Raw genomic sequence first — 25,202 nt, 5'->3', positions numbered from 1 at the left:
AATGACGTCACTACGCCTTGCTAGTCTGATTTTGGTAACCGACGTCACGATGCATGTCAGTTGTCATCGCCTCGTACAGCCTCCTACATTAAACTACCCGTAGCACCCCGTTTCTTAGTTTGCAGTTGCTTCACTCGGCTAACATCACTGGTGGAAACTTCCTGCGTTTATGGTTTTCGACGCATATAATGTCTCAGTTCGACTCACAATTAAACAGCGATACGGCAACGTTCGCAATTTTACACTCCCACAATGCATATAAATTGTAGAATGAATGAAATTACGTGTTTGTTATGAATGAAAAGTAGTTCCATGACAACGTGACCCAATTGAGAGGTCATCTGTTATCCAATCAAATCCAATTAGAATCTCAGGTCAAGTCGTTACGACACAGGTCAACGCGATACGAAACTCGTGTGACATACGAGATTAGTATGCAACTAACCATACGTTGACCACGTGGGTACGAAAACACATATACGCACGTATGTACGTACCTACATTGCCGGCCCACATGCATGGTTTTCCCGGTTTCAGGTAAACCCATCATTCTGAGGTAATATAGAGCATCTCTAAATGTTTGGTATCTGTACTCGCGACCACCTGTACCAAAGTACGTACGAGTCTTCCAGGTAAGTGGGAAAATAATTATAAAGGTGACATTGGTGTCAAGTGACATTTATTTAGAAGAAATCATTTTGGCACGATGGACAGTACAGGTAGACAAGCAATAGTTCAAAGTATATTTTGTGTTTATATGTACATATGTACTTTTTACATCATGTGCAAAATTAAGTAAAGTAAAACTGCAAAATTAACAAATTGAAACGGACACTTAGATCTATATTTACACATATCATAACATATTGATAAACATAACATATTGATAAACATAACATATTCTCAGGGCACCTGGATGTGACAGGGCTATTTACAGATTTGTGGTGTAACACCCTAAGCCGGGTCAATAGACAGACCTTAAGTTCTTTCGGTGCAAATCATTTTCTGATTTCTAACACAAGCTGTGTAATTCGTATTAACGCATTGTTGATGCAAATCAATGCGGTGGCGAAGAAGAAAATACAAAATCAGAATAAAACTGTGAAAGAAGGTATCCACTAACGAATAATTATATTAAGAACACTTATTAACAGTAAAAATATGAAATAATATCAGGATTAATGAATATAGTATGTTTCAAAATAAAACATACTGCGACGATAGCTAACGTACAGTAAAAGCAGAAAGGTTCAACACTATACAAACTAGATGGATCAAAGTAGAACATACCTGGAAGGATATAATCCATAAAAACATATTTTATATCAACATATTCACACTATATTCGGGAGACCCAATTTCTGAGCGAATTCATAAGCCCACTTACAAGATTCAATGCAATACTTAAGAAACCATTTTGAGTGTAGTCTACAGTTACACAAGTTTGTCTGGTTAAATGCAAACCCATATACAGAAGGATCCCTATCCAGATCCGTTTTGAATGTTTTATACTCCAAAACTCCGTGTGGTATAAATTGTGTTTGTAACACTTATGATTAATACGTCTTGGTATAAGCAAAGTGTTGCTCAACGGGCTATACGAAAAGCACAGCACAGTCATTCATTATCTTAAAAGAAGATCTTTTACAGTTTCAATTGTATTCTGTGTTAATCCATAAGACCGTTACTTAACTCCTGACCTAATGGCGTTACATCCTTTTATACAATACCACATGACCAGAAAAAAAAGTTATACAAATAAACAAACCCAAAGCTAATGGCTTACTAAAACATGGTATGCGTTTCTGATGATGCTATTCTGCAGCATGTCTTCATATTCAAATAGTTAAACGTCTCTGTGAAACTGCCAATCGCATTTGCCTGTGAACCGGGTTAGATATTTTGCCATGCTGATAAGGGTCATCAACAACGACATCATTCATTATGTGAATATGACACGGAATATGCAAAATGACTTTCTGGGATTGACTGATACCCAAGCTCCGTGTTTTCTGTTGCGTTGAAGTGGTCAGCCATGGCGTGAACGGCAATATCTGCATCTTCGTTTTGTCACTATGTTGTGGCTCACAAACTGCGGAAGTGCCGTTGTCGCGAATTTCACTGTATATATGTAGGGTTTCATATAGGGGACAAGGTGTTTCGCCATCAGCCACCGAGGTTGCATTCCGGGTTCTGTTGCGTTGAAAAGAACAAAAACAATACATGTCTACAATACCACGAAAGTACAAGAGCTTACGTTTGCGTCCAGCGTAGGTTTCTATGGGTGTATTTTCTATTAATCGCACCGGACGGGTTCCCATCATCAGACGTGATATTACATGTTCCCCTGATCAGGCCAGTTTCACAATGTAATCTCAGTGCTAAGGTGATCTCAACTCCCATCATTTATATCCGTCCTGTATCACATCAATCAAAGTCGCATAAACGGCTTTGTGATATTGGGTCCAATGGTTCTATATTGATTTTGGAGCAGAACAATCTAAAAGTGTGGTAGTATTCATTTCTTTAGGTAGTTAAAAAGGAATATGCAACATAACCAGGAAAAATTAAACACATATAAAACAAACTAAATAAAGAAATTAACCTCTTCGTGTTCATTCTCCTTCGGCAGTAGAACAGAGTTGCCAGTAAGATACACGCCGCAAAATCAGCGCAGCAGCTGGGGTTCCGCCCAGGAAAAACATAAGTAGAAACTGCAGCAGAAAGTATTAACAGAATTAATATCCTCCTTTGACTTGCATCTATATGTTTAAAGGTAGAGTATTTCCTCTGTCAGAGATAAATGAGAAATCATCTCGTAACCCGCATTAAATATCATAAACCTAGACACGATTTAACAAAGAAGAGAGGAGGATCAGTTTACTTGGGTGGGGATGATGGACCATCTTGTGGAAGGTCAGTCCTATATGCACTTAGACTCTGCGGATGAGAGACAAAATAGCCAACTGCGGGCAGGATACAAATGTAGACACCAAAAGGAAATGTCGAATTCAGAGCTGAACGCTCGTGACAAAATAACACAAATACTTCATGTTGTGTCCTCTCATATTCCTTTTGACAAATGTTGATATTCGCTCATTTCTCCAGACTCACAGAATCATTTCCGTGATAAGTGAAGGCACATACTTCACCAGCGTTCACAGAAATTCCCATTCCTGGTGCTGCTATGAGTACGTACTCTTTCCACTGGAATGACTCTGAATCTCATTAAGGAAGGAAGCATATTTCTGATTATACTACAAGTAAATAAGCTTTGTACATCTATAACATTCGAAAACAACTGTATGTTAATCGTTTGAAAACCAGCTTACCTGTTTCACATTCGTTCTTTGTCACACAGTCCGCTAAGGAACAGTCATTGGCACAGTCATATTCACATCTGACGCCACCGAAACTGGCCTCGCATCCTTTGATACACGCACCTGTCGACTGGATGGCACTTGCCATCCAGGCATCTTGGACACGAGTGGTCGCAGAACTCTCCGTATGACCCATTTGTACACCCACTGGTGCATGATCCATTCGTGGAGTTGCACAGCTGACTGACACAGTTGACAGGGCATGGTCCACAGTCTGTTCCATAATATCCAGGTGAACAACCCTCAATACAGGCTCCAGTAGGATCACATTTACCATACAGGCATCTGGGATTACATTGGATGGAACAGTTAGAACCATATCTTCCATTGACACATCCGTGTGTACATGCACCCGTTACTTTGTTACACTCACCTAGACAATTGTTAGTCTCTTTTGAGCTGAACAGTTTCTTGCAACGGTAATCGGATTAGGTTGACAATGAACACTGCACTCCCTCGTCTCAAAAACTTGCCATAAAACCTGGTACACAATCATGCTTACATCCATTGTCACATCCACTGGACTCCAAACAACGGCCGCAGTTGTGTTCACAGGTCGGTCCGGCATGGGGCGGATAACACTTCTCACAATGTCCTGTAATCCTGTTGCAGGATTTACATCTACTTGAACAGGTCTTGCAGTCCGAACCATAATAGGAACCAATGCACCCAGAAACACAAGTTGAATCTGTCTGACAATATCCGCCATCACACACGTATGGACACTTTGTACATCCGACTCCTTGGGAATCACATTGGTCAGTGCATTTTCTGCCCTGATACCCTGGTATGCAACCCTCCGTGCATACCTGGAAGACCTCGCTCGTTCAGTGTACAAGGGCTCTTCTTGCAGCCTCTGCTGCAGAGCGAGCTACACATGAGATCAAAATAGCCATCCTCGCAACCAGTGAGACAATGTCCTATCACCTCATGACAGTCAGAGCAGTGTTGCTTCACCCCACACGTTGCAGCTGTAATGTGAGCAGATTTACTTATATATTACTTTATGTTCATATCATGTGATGCATGTAACTATTGCAAGCATTATCTTAAGATATGCAAGGAGTTTTGGTACGTTTAACGCATGCAACAAACATGATAGTATCCTATATTAAGGATTCGTGGGATATTTTACTGTTTGGGTCATATCATGCAAAGGAAGTCAGCAGGAGCATCATACCCAATTGCTTCTTCTTCATAAAGAAATAATCACCTTCACATTCAGTAGAATCATTTTAACGCCATTAAATTACGCTATTTAACCGGAAAGTAGTCGAAATCCAAAATAATGATAGGTAATTTGACTGGACATTCATCTGGTCACTGGTGTTTGTCCAAGATTAGTAATGTCTTTCAATCAGAAGCTTCAGGTCAACTGATTTTAACAGGGCCAATTATTTCGTTATTTAGCAGACATATCCATGGATTACATGATTCGTAGTTTCTATTGGAAAACACTTTTGATACATGACATGTTTTAAATACCTTAGAAAGTATTTCAATATTATAGAAACCTACCTTTAAGGTGTGATTGGGAAACTAGTAATGAAAATTAGAAGCAGCAGATCCATCTGTGCCTGAAAAGAGACAGTAACATGTAAATATAAGTTGAATATGCGACTATCGAGCATATAAACTGAGGCAATAAATTTAGTTTACAGCATGCAGTATCATGTAGTTGTGGCTCATATACTCTAGGGCAAGGTATTTTCCTCCCTATTTCCCATATACACCTCCACAAGCAAGCCCAGCGTATGGCCCAGTAATGATGTGATTCACATGTTCGGGCTTACAGTTCAGGTTTTGGTTACAATTTCCTTTTACGCGAGAAAGTTACAAATGCATTGGCTATATTACCAACAAACAGGAAACACAGATGTCACTGGCAACGGTTTGTTCCAGAACGTGCACGATTTGAAGCCCCACTCATCAACTACCAAAAGCCCAAAATACCATAAAGTTATCAGTTGGGATGTTTTGGGATGGGGCAGTTTCTAGATTAATTGTATGATAAGCAGAATATTACCAATTGACAGACATATGGTCCAGAGACACTAATCTACGTTCCTTGAAAATGTTTGACTGACTTCCAATTCTTTCTCTACCGAGTGCCAATTTACGAACGTACTTTGGTGTTAAGTTCATAAAGTTTCTTGAACTATATACTACTTATATTTCATAATTTCTGTGTGTTTTCATGCGTGTACATTTTTTTCTTCGCAGCCTAAAGAAGAGAGGCTACATGAAAAACTGAGAAATGATGATACCATGTACTTAGAATTTCTACTTCTTGCGGTTATCCTTTGTGAGTAATTCTTTTTAGTAACTGTCATTGTAGTTTAACATTTGAATACAACACGGTTTCAGTATCTATAATATATCTCTAAAGTTCTGTGATTTATTTACACCCAAGCGAGAATTTGCTGTGAAAGAAATGTTTCGGTTCCCGTGAGTTTGAATCCTCCATTAATGCTGATTATTGCCCGTTGTTCGACTGCAATACTTTGGGGTCTGCTGGTTACGCTTAAATTGGTATATGTTTTCATTTACAGTATGGCTATAAAACTGTCCCCAACTGAATCTATCTTGATATTATGTTGCAGGTGTGGCCAGTGCTCGTCAGTGTTCGTGGGGACAGTTTGGCGACAGCTGTGAAAGAAACTGTTCCTGCCATTGCGCCCTTGTGAAAACAGTACGGCAAAACACTGTAACAAAACAAGTGGAGAGTGCTCAGAGGGATGTATTCCTGGATCGTATGGTATAGATTGCAAGAAAAACTGCAGTGAATACTGTCTCAACAAGATATGTAATCAACAAAGAGGACACTGCACCCAAGGCTGCATAGAAAAAACTACAAAGGACTTTTCTGTAACACTCCCAAAGGTAGGGCATATGCAATATTGTCAAAATGGTTAATGCCAACGCTCATCGGTACATTTAGCATGTTAATGACTGACGACTGCGCTAAATTACTTCCTCTTGTATTTGAATGTTTTGTATACCTTCAGACACTTTGTCAGAGATTCTTGACTTCATTTAAGAAAGCGTACTCTTTTTATGTATGGGAGACGTTATTTTAAAACATACTGACTTGTAATGTGAAATGTCTTAGACTAAGGCGAGAGCCAGATCGGAGAAGGTCATGAGAGACCTATTTTTGAAGATCGATTACTAAAATGCATTTTCTCAAGCCATCTGCGAAAGCATGGTGTGCATGAGCGAGTGAGTGAGTAAACATGTAAGGTCACTTTAGTAATTTAAACAGTAAATACTTTATAATATTATTTTATATAATCTGACACCAAAGTGGTGTGCACGGAAGGTGTTGAATCAATATGTACGCCAAGTGAGGACAATTAATAATGCCAGTGCAGGTCACAGATCGATTTCGATGAGTCACACATATACCAATCTTTTACACTGCATTTCACCACCTATTGGCTTGATATTGTCTTTAACCATTCACTCAACAGTCATTGCCCCCACAATATTTACTAAAATACACGAGACTTTCAGTTATAAATATATTTTGATTTGCTAGGTATTGTCCAAGAAGGAAGTACTATTGATAAATCGGATTGATTTTAAGTATAGACACAAGGTTCTGTCATGACATTACCAAATTTGACCAAGCCGCAAGTGATATAATATTGTTGACCGAGAAGTGTAAATTTGGGTGTGTAGGGTGTGGTGCGTGTGTGTGGGTGTGTGTAGGTGTGTGGGTGTGCGTGGGTGTGTGTGGGTGTGTGGGTGTGTGTGGTATAGCGATATAGCTATACGGCGATACTGCGATATGGCGATAATGAGAAAAGGGGATAATGCGATATAAAAGGTGACACAGCGATATCGCGACATAACGATATGACGATGTAGCGATACGGCGATCAAGCGAAATTGCGATAACGCGAAATGGTTTCCTGACATGGCGATACAACGATTTTGTGATGTGGCAATAAAGCGATATATTCATCTTTATATCATCTTTTATTATATGAGTTTGTGTATGTTGTATGTGCATATGTATGTGTATGTGTGATGTGTCCATGTTGTATTTGAATTAGTATCGTATTAGCTTAAGTCAGAAAGCAAACACTTTCTAGGATTTCATGTAATGATAATATTCGGTGTATGCAAACGGGGTTTTGTGCAATAGTAATCTTCTATGTGTGCGCAGCATGAATATGGTGCTATTGTGTAACGCATCGTCTGAATCATCAAAATGCAGCAACAATCGAATAGTACATACAGAAAGAAACAAACATGGTCGACGAAGCACCACGAAGTGAACATTAAAAGGTGGAGTGGTTATTATTATTTAAGACAAGATCTCTTAGCAGCTGTTTAACTTCGGCGTCGTATTACCAGTAACTAAAGCACAATGGAACAACGTCGACAAATGGAATCATTGTTCCACCCATAAGTGTAGAAAATGACGGTTTCTTTTAAATGGTCATTACTAGCATGTAATTTGGCTCAGTTTATTCAATCTTAATACATACAACACAAAGCAAAGTTTGTTATTGAACAAATTTATCATTGTCGTACTTTAAAACGATCGTGTCGGCTACAACCAAATCGAGAAAGTGTTATTCTAACTTTACATGTAAAAGATAAGGTTCTGCTTTTGTAAAATAAAGTGTACTATTCAGCTTTTCTAGAATTTGGTAAATTGCCATGCCAATTTGGGATGTACATTGTACACGCCTTTAAAGGCCTATGACAAGCGGCTTATTTTACATCTGTAGCGCGTATACGTGTTGTAAATAAATACACACATGAGCGTGAATTAAGCACCATCTGAAACTAAGGGCAATTTTAAAACTTTTAGTTCAAACAGGCGATCTTACTAGAATGCACATGTAAAGCACGTTATTCACCCAATATATAAAACTCAGTGGGTCGCAGGTTGATGTGCTGCGAACGCGCCTAGCACATTGGGGTATATATTTCAATATTGCAGTTTGTGCACTCTGAACTGATATAAAAGATGAGAGTACTAAAGATTAACTTTTCTTGACACGGCAAGACGTTGATGTTCGTAAAACGGAATATCAAGTACTGATGCGGTCGTCAGTAGTGGTTCATACAATCACAACAATTAAATTATTTGAAAACTGTATAACTATCAGATTGGTGGCGTAGTCATGGTGACCATACTTTCGGGTATTGTTAACATTCACGTTTTGTGCATTCCCTCAAATTGCTCTTAAATAGTTACCAAACTTCAATTTCAGTTTTATTTTTGTTTTTGTCAGAGCAAAATATTTCTGCTACCATTTTAATACGCGGAATTTTGTTGTTTTAACGTGTAGTGTTTCCTTACTTCTGTAAATAAAACGTGGGTGGTGCTTCATGTAATGCTTTTGTGTACATGGCCATATCCACACATGTTTTTAACCGTTTGTTTCCCAATCGTTTTCCAGTGGCATCATGTTATAACAACTACAAGACAGCATGCTTAATACCAGACTTAAGAACCAGACTTTCATAATCTATAAATATCTATAGAGATAGATTGAAACCTTTGCACATTAATCATATACATTATGTTTTATTACTAGATTTTTCACCCCAAAATATTTACATTCCCATACATATACCTTTCCAGTAAAATTTAATGCTCTAGACTCGACAAATCTGATAAAAATAAAATGAATTGGACCTAATTTTGCATCAAATACTTTAATCTAATCATGTAATATTGTATCCCGGGCTGTTTGATCGGGCTACCTGTCTCTCCTCAAACACAGAAATGCATCAGTGGGTCCACAACACTGTATTAGGCGTCAAATATACAATTTGTGCAGCAACGGCCAGATAGCATCTCGAAGGGGATCATCAGTCCACTTGCCCTTGCCCTTGTATGAGGGGGTCCAGTCCCGTTAGAAACCAGAATTCTAAATATATTCTAACTTTCAGGCATCCTTGTATCGTATGTACAGTACATGTATGGTCAGTCCGCATTATCCAGCACCTCATCCACAAGAATAAGCTTCCGTGGCTAACCTGCCATATGCAGCTGACCTACACATGCCTTTGCTGATGGCCATGATAATAATGGTCAAATTTGCGCTGTAAAGATTCAGATATACTACATTAACTCAACTCGGGAATGAACAAACGTATCTATACTCCCTGTAAAGCCTATATCCCGCCAAATTGCCAAATCGATAATTGTCAAAAACTCTGAGATTGATTTACTATACCAACTGAAATTAATTTGGTGTGCAATGTATTATTTACTTATTTATAGATAGAAGAAGAAAACGTCTTCTACAATTTGTCGGTTATGATCATATTTTCCCTTTTTGACAAACTACCACCATTCTTTAAAACAACCCTTCAGAGATCTATTTCCCATAAGATCAGGCAGATCGATTAGGTACCGTAAGAGCCCAATCTCTATTCTGATGAACTCATATAGCCTACAGAGTTCTCATGCATGACCTTGGCATGGACAAGTATCCCAGTTTGGAATATATGAGCTATTTCAGTAGAATGGATGTTTTATGAGTGGTTTATCTCTACATCCTTCCAGCTATCTTATTTTTAGATTCTAAGAATGATCAACTTATCTGCTTTTCCACATTTCACAAATGGAAACTGAGCAATATCGCCATATCGCCGCTGTATCGCCATATCGCGTCTCCATATCGCAATGTCGCGCAGTTTTATCGCCATTTCGTGTCGTGTTATCGCCATATCGTGTCTTGTTATCTCCATGTCGTGTTGTGATATCGCTATTTCGTTTTGGCTGTATCGCAATATCGCTATATCGTGTCGCCATATTGTGTCGTACTATCGCTTTGTCGCGATATCGCCTAGATTTTCAGGGCGATAAAGCCCAGATATCATCGTGTTATGGTAGTATTGCTGTCATCGGCACAGACATTGGTGAATAACTGAAGCTGTATTAATACCCAGGTGTATTGAATGTGAATGGAGAAGTGTGGATACCGGTATTGACTTATAGGTCTCCAGCAACCAATGCTTGTCGTGATTTTAACTCAATGACTTTCCTTCTGAAAATGAATGTTTGTTTTTACAGCTCAACCTGACTTTGTCGTGATCCTGGAAGCTGTCTTGGTTTTTCAGTGCTGTTGAATATCATTCTTTGTGTGTGAGTATATTTGTCTTATTCAAAGCACAATGGGCGTCATAGCAAATGAGTTTTACCAATAATTACTCCACGCTGTTTGGAAGAAACATGCCACGTGTCATCGTTATTTGCCAAACAGTTTCTATGTAGGAAAATGATAAAACATGCTTCACTTACAACAAATTCCTTTGCTGGGAGCCTTTTGAATTCATCTCACGGCGGATCCGGGCCCCTCCCAAACCCAGTATTATCGTACTTTGTTGTAAAATGGGTGACAACGCGTGACCTGAATGTTTGTCATTTCATACGTACCCATGAACCATTTCACAGACTACAACCACTGGATTTTCACACCGAAATTTAAAGCAGTGACCACATGGAGAGAGAGTACTGCTCAGCAACGGCATTGTTGAACTATATCTTGTTCGTCACCCTTTGCCGTCGTCCATTCACAGCTCTTTTGCCTTTTGAGACGGGATAACCATCCACTCGTTCACTCATTACGCAACTATGCTATGTTATATAAAGAAATATCCCCATAATTTCAATAACTGAAATATCTTAGACGAACTGAGATATTATATTATATAATAATAATCTTCATAACTGAAATATCTAAGACAAACTGAGAAAATTTCATTGTAATATTTTCAGGCGATGTTGTGTGTGTAATTCCAATAGAAGACGGAATTCAAGTACAGAAATACGTCAGTACCTATGCCATAAAGCAACTAGAAGATAGTGCCATCGCTCTGCAGCTCACCTGGATGAATACACCTGAAATTATACAAGATTTGATATTCAAATTTGTTTTCTGCAAAATTACCGAGGACTAACTGATGATTATTATTATTACACAAACCTAAAATTCTCTGTTTTAATATAAATCCTCGCAGAAAACCAGCTGTCAAAACAGTCTATCCTAGTTGTTAGGGGCGACCAATCGGATTGGGTGGTCGGACGAGTGTAACGGCGGTGTTGATCACCGTTTTAAATAACAAGTCTGGTGAGGTGTATTTGTTTATTAAAACTGACAAAGACTTATGGTCACAAAGTAAATATGTCGCTAATTCTAACGCTTGGAACAAGGTGGGAACATGCATTCAAGGCTTCAGTTTCATCGGATCAATAAGTTCTGCAGAGAAAACAATCGCTTTACTTGGTAGTTTGGGAAATCGTAACTTTCTTATGAAGCAATGGAGATGTGTATGAAGTCGATGTCCCACATGCGACAATATGATCACCATAGGTATAAAATATTTACCATACGTTGCAGGTAACGGGAGACGGAACCCAAATACGGAATCAGAAAATCTGAATGACGAACAGTCCATGCCTTTACAAGTATGTAATTCTTTTAACTCAGCAGAAATGAAAGTAAAAATCTGCTATTGGATCTTGAAATTATGTGATTTGATCCTCTTAAAAGCTAAAATGATTGAAAATCCATACTAGCCAAACTGTATTTTGAGGTCATAGTATTCACCATTCAAGACATCAGGAGGTTCAGTATATTTACAGGTAGTTTGCCCTTTACACCAATTTGAATCAGATTCGATGTAAACCTCATCCTTCTCTCTAGTCACAGAGACAGAAATTGCCAAGATTTTGAAAAGGATGTCCAGCTAAATCGTGCTATTTAGATGCTACGTCCACTTGGCTTCTGAAACAGTTAGCTTCTGAACTTACTCCAGTGTTTACGAAGATCGCCAATCAATGGGGAAAGTTGAAGGATTTCTCAAGCCACCACTAGTCACTCTGGTGCTAAAGAATTCAACCTTTACCCTGATATGGTCAATCGGTTGCTGTCAAAACTTCCATTTCTGTCTAAGCTGGTAAAACATGTTGTGTCAGCTCGTCTTCAAGAACATATGAACATCAACAACATATGTGAAACTACGCAATCCGCAAATGAATGAGAAAAATGACGGCCTCAGTCCTGTAGATTCCAAGGGTGCCGCTGTTTTGGTTTGTTAGACCTATCAGCGTCCTTTGACACTACAGACCACACCATTCTTCTGGCCCTCCTGGAAACTCGGAATAGAAGGTAGTGAGTTGGCATGGTTTCAGTAATACCTGACAAGCTGTTACCAATCCGTGGTAGTTAATGATTCGAGATTCAGTAAAACATCACCTCCAACATGATGTTCTCCAGGGTTCAGTCTTAGGACCTGTGGTGTTTACTACATACACGTTACCTGTAAGAGATATAACCATAAGGCATGGGCTATCCTTCCATATATATGCAGATGGTGCATAGTTGTACCTTAGCATCAGAACTCGACTAACTACCTAAAGGTAATCGACGCGCATTAGTTTCAGACAATGTTACCTGGAATAGTATGAGAAATCAAGAGAGCGTATTGTCAACGGACAAAGCACGGAATTGAGAGTTACCTTCCACTCTTCTCCGGGGACTGAGCGTCATACAAATACTGTATTCAAGACTGAATGTTATCACCCGTTGGTGAGATCCGACGCTATATTGGCAGAGAGGCAACAATAACACTCATCCATGCTTTCGTGACATATTTCCTGTGTTACTGCAATTCATTGATGTGCTATAGCGTCTAATTTAGGACAGCCATCGTTCAAGCATTTCTAGAGAACAAAAGTATGTATCCAAGCCATGCTAGACCTAATTGTAATTGTTTAATCTGCATTGTTAATCCTTATCACTACCGCAGTGTCCATTGTTTTGTCTTGCCGTACCACTCTCTCACCTTCATTAATTACTGTATATGGCATTTATAGCCTTAATTGGTCATCCCCTTGGCCGTGTCTGCCATCACATCAACTGGTCCAAGGAAGTGCTATTGTTTCTCTAACTGTCCGTTGTTGAGTCTTCGCCTGTTGTCAAAAGCTGTATATATGTTCACATCTATGCTGTCAGCAGTCCGGTTGTGTAAGTGCCTGTGTAGGGACGTCCGCAAGCAGGATAATGCCCTGGGGTTGAACAGGAACTCCGCTCATCCTCATTTATGTCTTGTGTATTTTTTTGTGTCATGAAACCTATCGCTTCGTCTAAATTCCGAGCTAATTCCCCCAGTCGATCATATCCCTGCGTTGACAGATGTATGACTCAAACAAACAGTTCTTGGACAAATTGCAATTCTTAGACAAATGAGCTGTTGAATGAATGGAATGAGCAAGTATGAACATGTAACGCCAATCTTACGACAGTTGCACTGGCTTCCAATTTAACACAGAATTGTGAGTAAACTTCTGATGTTGTAGAATCCAGGTGCATGTTATCTGCAAGAACGTATCACAAGGTATCAACCAGGGAGAATGCTGCGACCCGCTCCCTAATTTTACCACACACACTCGCGTATAGAGACAGAATTTTGAGTTAGAGTATAGAGTTTTGCTGGAGGCAGGTCCATTCATATGGAGAGAGCTTCCAGGTCACAAACAGCAAATCACTGACTTTCAGAGATTCGAGCATGAAGAGCCTATGACCTGGGCCTTTGACCTGCGCCATGGAGCAACGTTTGGATTTTAGGCGTCATATAAATTTTAGCTGTATTATTGTTTAACATTCAATATAAACTTTTTCACGGGACTTCTAGGGGTTGAACTCATGTAGATTGATGTTTAATGCAGGGTTTCTCGAGTCATGGGAAAGCTAAAATACTGAATCTGAAGAAAAACGTCCTACTCTTTCAATCACATACTGTTGCGATATTATTTATAGCGTGGAATTTAACACGGTCGTGACAGCTCTTTGTAAGTCACTTACATTTCATCACAGTGTTTTACTAGAACTCATAACATAAAATTACCAATGATTATATTTCAGGATGTCGCATCGGCTTAACAGTTGCTGTATTCTGACAGGTTAGTACTAGATGACAACAAATAAGGTTAACGTCGCTAATGCAGATATCAGATTTTGGCTGTGGATTTGAATCATTATATTTATATTTCATAGTATATATGCGATTATTAACATTCCTTTTTTAATTTCAGTTGCAGTTTGCATAGCTTCAATTCTAGCATCTCCAAATTGCAAAAACTGTCTGTTTGAAAAGTGTGATGAAGACGGAATATGTACTGACGGGTGTGAGCCAGGCTATGCTGAAATATACCTCGTCAACAACCATGTCAGGAGACCTGTCTAAAAGGCAGGTGTATTGAGGATATCCTCACAGGAAAGACAATATGTACAGAGGGATGTGTTGATGGCTTCTGTTACCCCACTGCATGTAAGATACCTTGCCCCTGAAGGTTGTCTACGTTGTGAGCGTATGCTTTGTGAAAACTGTACACTTTGTGAGAGTCCACTTGTACGGACAGAGTTGCCAACACTCGTGTGTTGATAAGTGTTACGGCTATGCATGTGGTATTCAAGGAAACTGCTCACAAGGCAAATGTATGGATGGTCGGTACGGCAAACTATGCAGAAAGTCATAAAACCGAGGTATGAGTCATGTCATCAAGAGAGTGGACGATGCATTAAATGCCGGCGAGGGTTATTCGGCGACGACTGTCAGCATCACTGTTCACATCGAATGTCTATCAAGGGAAGAAGATGAAATGTTCAGGTGTAGTTCGGGATGCACGCTGTGCGAGTTACCGCCCTCATACTGGTTGTAAGTATTTCTGTGTCATATTTTATGTCATATTTAATGCAACTGTCAAGTGTTCTTAAACAGTGTTGATATGCATAGATAACTCAATGCTTCACCAAAAGGATGAATAAACGTCAAAAAAGGCGAGATATATACATACATAAAGAAACGAAACCGAGGTGATTTCGTGTTAGCACAACCACTGCTATCGATGTAATGCAGACTGTTTTCCATATACAAAATGAGGAATTTTGTCGTAGGTCCTCCGGAACACCTAAAACAAATATGATAAATATGCATTTTCAGTGCAAATGTTTTCGTTGTCGGTAATACTACGAATATTACTGTAGTGTTATGAATATCACGGTAGTGTTATGAGTATTGCTGTAGTGTTATGAATATTATTGTAGTGCTACATGACTGTTGCTGTAGTGCTATGGATATTGTTGTAATGTTACGAATATTACTGTAGTGTTACGAATACCACTATAGTGTTATGAACAGTACCAGTAGTGTTATGAATGTTACCGTAGTGATTATGGATATTACTGTAGTGCTAAGAATGTTACCAGTAGTTATGGATATTATTGTAGTGTTATGAATGTTACTGTAGTGTTATGAATATTATTGTAGTGTTATGGATATTATTGTAGTGTTATGGATATTATTGTAGTGCTATGACTGTTACTGTAGTGTTATGAATATTATTGTAGTACTATGGATATTATTGTAGTGTTATGAATGTTACTGTAGTGTTATGAATATTACTGTAGTGTTATGGATATTATTGTAGTGCTATGGATATTATTGTAGTGCTATGAATATTACTGTAGTGTTATGGATATTATTGTAGTGCTATGGATGTTATTGTAGTGTTAAGAATATTATTGTAGTGCTATGGATATTATTGTAGTGCTATGGATAATACTGTAGTGTTATGGATATTATTGTAGTGTTATGAAAGTTACCGTAGTGTTATGGGGCATTATTGTAGTGTTATGGATATTATTGTAGTGTTATGGATATTATTGTAGTGCTATGGGTAATATTGTAGTGCTATGGATATTATTGTAGTGCCATGGCTGTTACCGTAGTGTTATGGATATTATTGTAGTGCTATGACTGTTACCGTAGTGTTATGGATATTATTGTAGTGTTATGAATGTTACCGTAGTGTTATGAATATTACCGTAGTGTTATGGATATTATTGTAGTGCTATGACTGTTACCGTAGTGTTATAAATATTATTGTAGTGCCATGGATATTATTGTAGTGCTATGACTTTACTGTAGTGTTGTTATGAATATAACTGTAGTGCCATGGATATTATTGTAGTGCTATGACTGTTACTGTAGTGTTATGAATATTATTGTATTGCTATGGATATTATTGTAGTGCTATGGATATTATTGTAGTGCTATGACTGTTGCTGTAGTGTTATGAATATTACTGTAGTGTTATGGATATTATTGTAGTGTTATGGATATTATTGTAGTGCTATGGATATTATTGTAGTGCTATGGATATTATTGTAGTGCTATGAATATTACTGTAGTGTTATGAATATTATTGTAGTGCTATGGATATTATTGTAGTGCTATGACTGTTACTGTAGTGTTATGAATATTACTGTAGTGCTATGGATATTATTGTAGTGTTATGACTGTTACTGTAGTGTTATGAATATTACTGTAGTGTTATGGATATTATTGTAGTGCTATGGATATTATTGTAGTGCTATGAATATTACTGTAGTGTTATGGATATTATTGTAGTGCTATGGATATTATTGTAGTGTTATGAATATTATTGTAGTGCCATGGATATTATTGTAGTGCTATGGATATTACCGTAGTGTTATTGATATTATTGTAGTGTTATGAAAGTTACTGTAGTGTTATGGGGTATTATTGTAGTGTTATGGATATTATTGTAGTGTTTATGGATATTATTGTAGTGCCATGGGTATTATTGTAGTGCTATGGATATTATTGTAGTGCTATGGCTGTTACCGTAGTGTTATGGATATTATTGTAGTGCTATGACTGTTACCGTAGTGTTATGGATATTATTGTAGTGTTATGAATGTTACCGTAGTGTTATGAATATTACCGTAGTGTTATGGATATTATTGTAGTGCCATGACTGTTACCGTAGTGTTATAAATATTATTGTAGTGCTATGGATATTATATTGTAGTGCTATGACTTTTGCTGTAGTGTTATGAATATTACTGTAGTGCTATGGATATCATTGTAGTGTTATGACTGTTACTGTAGTGTTATGAATATTACTGTAGTGCTATGGATATTATTGTAGTGCTATGGATACTATTGTAGTGTTATGACTGTTACTGTAGTGTTATGAATATTACTGTAGTGTTATGGATATTATTGTAGTGTTATGGATATTATTGTAGTGCTATGGATATTATTGTAGTGCTATGGATATTATTGTAGTGTTATGAATATTACTGTAGTGTTATGGATATTATTGTAGTGTTATGACTGTTACTGTAGTGTTATGAATATTACTGTAGTGTTATGGATATTATTGTAGTGTTATGAATGTTACTGTAGTGTTATGAATATTACTGTAGTGTTATGGATATTATTGTAGTGCTATGGATATTATTGTAGTGTTATGAATATTACTGTAGTGTTATGGGTATTATTGTAGTGCTATGACTGTTACTGTAGTGTTATGGATATTATTGTAGTACTATTAATGTTACTGTAGTGTTATGAATATTATTGTAGTGCCATGGATATTACTGTAGTGTTATGGATATTATTGTAGTGCTATGAATATTACTGTAGTGTGAAGAATACTACTAATGTAATGTTATGAATATAACTGCAGTGTTACGAATATTACTGTAGTGTTACAAATATCACTCTAGTATTATGACTATCATCTCTAGTGTTACGAATATTACTGTAGTGTTATGGATATTACTGTAGTGTTAAGAATACTATTGTAGTACAATGAATACTAATGAGTGCTACGAAAAATAATGTAGTGCTATGAATATTACGGTAGTGTCATGAGTATTATTGTTGTGTTATGAATATTACTGTAGTGTGATGCACTTTACCCTACTGTTAGGAATATTATGGTATTGTTATGAATATTGGTGTATTGTTAGGAATATAACTGTAGCGTTGTGAATATTACTGTAGTGTTATCAACATTAGTGTTGTGTCATAAATATTACTGTAGTGTTACTTCTGACAACATACACATACCAATTACTCAAATTGTTTACATGTATCCTGCAGGTAAGAAAGATCTGGCACTTCCAGTCAATGCCATGGAGGCCCAAATTAACACCACCCTTCGACTTTGTATCGCTGTGCTGTTGATTGCTGTGACAACCCTCGCCATCCCTTATCGGGTAAGTTGGTAAGGAAGAAGGCTGGCCCTGCTGTCGTGGATGACAAACATGAATTCACTAAACTCTAACACTCTGAACATCTAACCAAAGTCACAACTGCAGTTTCAACATAATTGTCATTGGTATTATTTTCACTATCATGGACATAAACCAAATGTACCAGCTGCAGCATAATTTGCATATGGTACCACAGTAGTACATCATATGACAATGAAATAGGATTGAAAATTACGTATGATGTAATTCTCAATAAATGTCTATGAATCTTGAATTATATGTCACTAACGATGACAATTTTACACCGGTGGATAGTCACTGTACATGATACTTTTTCTTTGAAAACCTTGAAGGGATTTAGAAAATAGAAATAGAAATCCCTTTGGAATGTTTGGTCAATTAAACAGTATTTAGTATACACACTATGGTTTTATGGTAGGCGGATTAATGTATTCTACAATTCTTGAAAATCCATACTACATTTGAATATTTTCTTCCAGACGGCCATGGCTGCCGGGTCGACGTCATGAAAGGAACAGGTATTACGCATGGTTTATTAGTCATACCCGTTTCGAAATACAACCCGTTTTATCACTGACCTAAATATATATAGTTTGACGGTTGATGTTGTGGGATACTACGCAGTTCAGTTTCGGCTCACATTAATGAGAAATAACGTTCTCAGTTAGATATATTGTAATTAAGACTTATCTGGCTAACACTCAACTGCAAGTTTGTCCTTGTGTCGAATTATATTTTACTTTATGTTGCAGAGTGCCACTGAAATTTTCTATATGCAACTTACATCTTCATTCGACATCAGGAATCCTTGTTTTTGTAAAAGTTGGAAACTTTGTCCGTCAACTAGCATTCTAATTGCACGTCATGTACAAACCGTGTAGATGTTATTTGTTTCTTAATGCTTTGATTACACAAATTGCAGTTGGTGACTCAACATAGATATATGTTAAATCTTAACAAACAACTATGAACATATAACTCAGATACGTCAATTATAGCTTCCAGAATTCCAAGTCTTTACACAGGGAACGTTGGTTATAGTTTGTATCCTAAGCTATATGATTATGTCAGGTGAATTTAATTTTTTAAAAAATAATTAAATTCACCTCTGGTTTTTAATACGATTGAAAAGGAAATAGGATCAGTGACATCGTACTTGGCAAGATGAAACATTGCAATACGTCCCTGTTCTTCTTAGCCAGACTGAGCTATTTAGAGGTCATCTGGTATGGCTGGACTGCTGTTGCCCGACAACAAAAACGTAAAAGTAGCCTGAATATTCCTGAATCAGTTTTGACAGAAAATCAAGGATGTTTGTTTCTAGCATTGCGGGTAGAATTCACAGCTAGTACCCTTCTGACTAGTAATTACGATCAGAAAGATTGCAATTAAATAAGAGGACTTAGAATCCATTAGTAACCAGTAAAATGATTACTAAAGGGACATTTTACATCTTTCTTACTATGCAGACAATACCCGTAGAAACACTGGGATAGAGTTGGTGTGTAGCAGCTAATATAAAAGTGGCGCTACGGTTACGATAATGCTGACGTCTCACTGGATCGAGTGAGACGTCATCGAGCTTGTTCCACTCTAATGATACCTGGTGACATTTGACTCTGTGTAATCGTGCATTCTTACAGAAAGTATTTGTCACCATCAGTTCGTTTATAAACGATCTCGGTACAATGTTTGCAAAGATCTATCATTTGATGTTTAATTAAAGCTGCTCCGAATCAATCCTATGTTTTCTAGTCAAATTTGTGTTATTACATACTTTCACAGTCCCAGGGAGATCTGGGAACCGAGACTAGTATCCATTATATTACAGTAGATACCACTATGATATGCGTTTCCAAGTATCCTTTGCTTGTCGTGAGAGGAGTCTCTGTTGAGTAGTGTGCTCAGTGATGTCTAAACTTGACCAAATGAAACATTTCATTACTGGTTTGACTTGTCCAGACTATGTTCATGTCGTTGACAGGCCATCTCATAAAGCTTGGTCACTGTTCCCCAACAAGAACACATGACGTTATATGTTGCTTAAGAATGATAGCGAGTAGAAAACATGACCACAACACATTCGGCTTGGCTGTTTAAATATTGTTCTAACTGAAATTTGTACTCAAGTAGCATAACCGAAATCTTGAAATCAATACTAACCATAAACCAATAACATTTTTATTATTTTTAACAGAGACGGCAAAGGTGGTAAGTATTCTGAAAAAAGAAGCTTTTTGTACTTAAATGTAACAGAAAGGAACAGAAGTCGTGTATATTCCATATGTGAAACGAAGAACCAAATGTTCAAGCGAGCTTTGGTCTTAACTTGGTGTCAGTTAACACGTCCATCGTAAATTTTGCGTTTTTACCTTTGCAACAAACCTAAGATGCTAAAATAGTGCTTTGATGATCCTATTTATGGAAGCTTCTAGTGTATTCACAAATCATTAGCAAAATGTTGATAATGTAATGAAATGATCACAGCGAAAAGTTTCATAACAAATGGGTGTGATGTTTTGTTAATCCTAATCCGTATTTTCACTTCTTATTCCGTATATTCTGGACTTCAGAGACCTCATATTGTAAAATCATGGGGTGAAGAAACGTGTTATGGACATAGGCAACGTTTACATGCACATTGTCAAAAGAAACAGTGTGTTGTTAAACACATGTACAATGCCGAAATCGCACGTATGTTCCTGTAATTCGAAAATACATATTCGTATTAATATCGCATCACCTTTAATCCAAACAGGCCATCATATCTTGGCACTCAATAGTTAACGTTATCAACAGAAAGTACTGGATACCGCCATCATGCCACATTTTGATAGCCCGCCCTTGCCAGTCTTCCGATATTCATATTTATGGAAGCCACGGTGGATGAGTGGGTTAAATGGCTGCTGGAGAACCATTGATGAAATTAGTTTCACTCACGTACCAAACAGGCTTATGGAATCTTGAAGTGTGCGTGGCTGTCTTCCAACTCTCCGTGGTGAGCTCAGTGTACGTCATATCCGGTGACTGGGCACCTCAGTAATGTTAATCACTCTTAGGAACCTCATGGAAGCTAGGAAGAGACTCTTCCACATATATGGAAGTCGGATTACTGGTAGTCTAGATCACAGACTTTGTGTACTCCTCTGACAAGTGTAAATTGGCACGGCTTTCCCCGCCAAAGACATTGAATTTACACTTGTGAGAGAAGTACACAAAGTCCGTTATCTAGACTATTGTTGTCAGACTTTAATATTTGTGGACGCCGCTGTTGCTGTCACTGAATGGTTGATATAGCTGACTTCGGCAGACGCATTTATGCAGTCGTTTAGGTGCCTGACACTCAGATTGAAGTTCGAACTCCAAACAAAGGAGGTACTAGAATCTATACTTTCCTGTGATAGTCATCAACAACCCCCACCCCCACCCATAAACACACACTTCACTTGCGTTTCATTTGAGGTTTGCCTTCCTCATGGTGTTGGAGCAAAGTTCGAGATAAGGTGGATATCCTCACTATGAGCTTATTTTTCTATACATTTTGTGATTGTGTTTACCACACCTTATGAGAAGTTCTAAAGGACAAGGTCCAGAGACCGAACGCCTTTTGATATAATTCTTGTGGTTGTAGTTTTTCTAAAGGTATTATTGCATTTTATAATATTTTTTAAGGCATGGTTACTTTAATTTGTAATGAAATCTGCATGCATGGCTAGGACACCCGTGGTTAGGCTGCTTCTTGCTCTGTTAACACCTCCTCGTTAGTTATCTGATGCATTTAGATGAAGTTCATTTCGCTCGGGCAATTCATTCATACTATTTATGAGAATTTTCATTACTGCTTCTAGACGTATAGTATCAGATGAGAGCATTGCATTTATATGTTTTAAAGGTGAAATGTTAAGCCTCTATTGGGTATTCGCTTGTCGTATTCATGCTCAAAGTTAGATACATGCGATTAATGATCAGCTGCAAGAGAGGGAAAGAACAATGAACTTATGTCATGTTATTGCACACACAATGCTGCTTTTGTTAAAGACACATTTTGTATCAATGCCGACTCCGGCTCAAACGATTTGAGTTCTGATATAGGTATTGTTTATAACTATACATAGATGTGTTTTTTTCAGAAGAAGGACTGGCATTAACAAAATGTAATCAGACGACAACGCCATGAAGCTGAACAGAGAATCTACAGCTGTGAATTACATACTATTCTGAGCCTCATGTTATCTTGGCTGATCGACTATTCTCCTCTGTTGTTAGTATGAAGGAGTCTTCTGAGAGCCTAACGGTAGAAACTGATTTTCCAAAAATTAGAGATAGTAAGTGGCAAGAAGGCTGGTAAGTCACGGTAATCAACTGAGTAAGCCCAAGTCAGATGTGATGACGTCACAAATTTATCCCAGTGGCTTTGGGGATAATGTATTTTGACAGGTGCAGATAATGTAACTTATGAAAGAAACTATGTGCCCTCAAATTTGAAACAAGGCAGAATCAGTTAGACCGTGATGTTACATTGAAAACATAGACCTGTGATGACTGGTCAAACATCACTTTAACATATATAGATTCGTGTAACATTTAGCATCTGGGAATTTTGTAAATATATTTGAAATATATCATAGGTGAAATATCAATCGCAAAGTTCTTTTGAAAAGTGGTTTTGGAAACAATAATTACACAGGTTTTCTTATTTATGGATTATGAAGCAACTTAGAATATTAACCAACATAACATAGTCAAGACAGGTCTAAAGAGAGGTCAAATTCCTGATATGTAGGAGTTATGAAGAGTAAAAGTGAGATTCCTATCCTCTGTCCCCAGCACAATACTGGTGGATTCAAGCATGTTGAGAGTTGAGGCAACATGTATCAAAGAGGAATATCGGAGGATGTAGATTTTCTAAACAAATATTATTTTGACAGATTTCCCCAATTAGCCTCACATTGTAGCAAGCAAATAATGTCGCCTTTGGCTTGTGGATTCGCATGTGAACTCTCTGCTAACAGCAGGAACTCAGCAGATGACACAAGAGATGGCGCCAAGGTTCTGCCCTAAAAGAAACCAGATGGAAGTCAATTCCAGCAGAATCCATTTACCAGTGCATGAACTCGAACTGGCATTCCAGGGTGGGTCTGTTCAGCGGAAACAGAGTCTGCTCTTGTCCGTGGCAATTGACGTTCCTTCGAATTGGGCACATATCCATGTAACACCAGGATCCATGGGTGCCATAACAAATGAGTTTCCGAGTAACCAGTGCGTTTAATTTCATTTAAAAATAGTTGATTGATCATCTGTTTATGCTGCCAAACGTGAAGGCAAAAATCTCAGTAAATGGATTATTACTCCCTTGACCTCTTATCATGGGTGCCATAAATAAATTGACTCTATGAGGTACCAGTGCGTTGAAATAGATAGCATATTCCCAAGTTGATCGATCATCTGCTGTATGTTGCCAAACGTATTCTTTTAACTTCAGCATATGGTTTGAAGATCCCTTGAAGTAGACATCGTGGGTTTTGTGGATAATAACAGTCCAGTTGCCAGATATACTTTCAGTCACGGCAACGAAAATACAGTTTCTTATCCTGTGAAGGACCAGGATACTTGTTTGAGGCGGACAACGTATCAGTCACAGCATCAAGCATACATTTTCTGGCATAGTATGTATGTGTAAACTCTTGAATTATTGTTATGTTTGTTTTTGGTCATTTTTGACCTCGCGTTGTTTTTTTTTTCACATCTGACATATCATGTATAGGTACTCTTTGGATTATTTCCTATTCCCTTCTTGTCATTTAAGGTCCTTAACAAATGAAATTATTCACAGACACCCTCTCCGAAATAATACATAGTTCTTCCAGTAAAGAAAATATTGTCATTCATTGAAATCACCGAAGCAAGGTTTTATCAAACCTGATAAGATACTACTCAAATCACTGCTTCGTTTCTGGCGCGAATCATTCATTTACAGGAAAAAACCCCTGCTATTTGCAGAGGTTACTGCTCCTGGTGCAGCCGCGTCCAAATTATAGCAACATACCTAGATTAGTAGAATCACAGACTAAGACACATGAACATCCTTATCGATTTGCGGAACTAACGTGGTTTCACGGTACATGTAGTTTTACTAATTAGATATGTCATTTTGTGCTTATTTCATACATATAATTTTATTTGTCTTTGTCTTTATAATCCTTACAACTAAGTTTGATATGTGTTTTTTTTATTTGCTTTCGATTAGTCGACTTACGTACGATTCCAGCTCGAAATCAAGAAAAATATGACCTCTCATAGCTGGGTCAAGCAGCGTTAAATAACATTTATCCTAATGATCATCTCTTGAAGATGATCAAAGAAATTTCGTGGAATTTGGCAACTGTGTACACCGCACCTACTGGAAAACGTTACCCCTTGTTTCATTGTCTCTAGAACTGATGACCAGAGTTACAGCACTCCATGTTCAAGTGGGACAACTTGGTCTGTAAAACTCTTTTAGACAAGAAACATTCACAGCGAACCACAAGCATGGGCTTGTGATATGGATACAATCATTCCTGTTATGATGAGAACACGTGTACGCTTCTGTCCATATCACAAGCCCATGTTTGTGGATCATCAGAATGTTTCTTCCTAAAAGAGTTTTTCAAGAAGACGTTATTCATACAGTTGCATGCCTTAATATTAATCCGAAGAAATGCCGGATCAAACAATTAATGATTTTATCGTT

General features: G+C 37.7%; 4 long non-coding RNA genes across 6 annotated transcripts; 3 read left to right on the top strand and 1 right to left on the bottom strand.

Moving 5' to 3' along the window:
* The first annotated feature begins 514 nt into the window (after positions 1–514).
* LOC124279629 lies at positions 515–6,224 on the top strand. Its single transcript, XR_006899424.1, has 3 exons — positions 515–632; positions 5,604–5,685; positions 5,984–6,224. It is a non-coding gene; the product is annotated as an uncharacterized LOC124279629 (long non-coding RNA).
* Positions 3,767–22,907, bottom strand: LOC124279631. The gene is made up of 3 exons (XR_006899428.1): positions 22,640–22,907; positions 19,813–19,814; positions 3,767–3,779 (listed from the first exon to the last, which is right to left on the bottom strand). It is a non-coding gene; the product is annotated as an uncharacterized LOC124279631 (long non-coding RNA).
* On the top strand, positions 10,438–14,552 carry LOC124279630. Of its 3 annotated transcripts, none has more exons than XR_006899427.1 (5): positions 10,438–10,500; positions 11,134–11,485; positions 11,756–12,946; positions 14,282–14,319; positions 14,452–14,552. It is a non-coding gene; the product is annotated as an uncharacterized LOC124279630 (long non-coding RNA). The 3 variants fall into 3 exon arrangements; XR_006899426.1 differs by having other exon boundaries at positions 11,134–12,529; positions 12,796–12,946; XR_006899425.1 differs by having other exon boundaries at positions 11,134–12,946.
* On the top strand, positions 14,751–21,126 carry LOC124279628. Its single transcript, XR_006899423.1, has 4 exons — positions 14,751–15,074; positions 18,336–18,451; positions 18,949–18,987; positions 20,667–21,126. It is a non-coding gene; the product is annotated as an uncharacterized LOC124279628 (long non-coding RNA).
* Positions 22,908–25,202: the final 2,295 nt, after the last annotated feature.

The sequence above is a fragment of the Haliotis rubra genome, unplaced genomic scaffold (assembly GCF_003918875.1).
Source record: "Haliotis rubra isolate DU_JTF1 unplaced genomic scaffold, ASM391887v1 Scf2530, whole genome shotgun sequence".
NCBI classification, from domain to species: Eukaryota; Metazoa; Mollusca; class Gastropoda; order Lepetellida; family Haliotidae; genus Haliotis; species Haliotis rubra.
The sequence above is the reverse complement of the archived record's forward strand: the minus strand, read 5'-3'. Positions and strand labels throughout refer to the sequence as shown.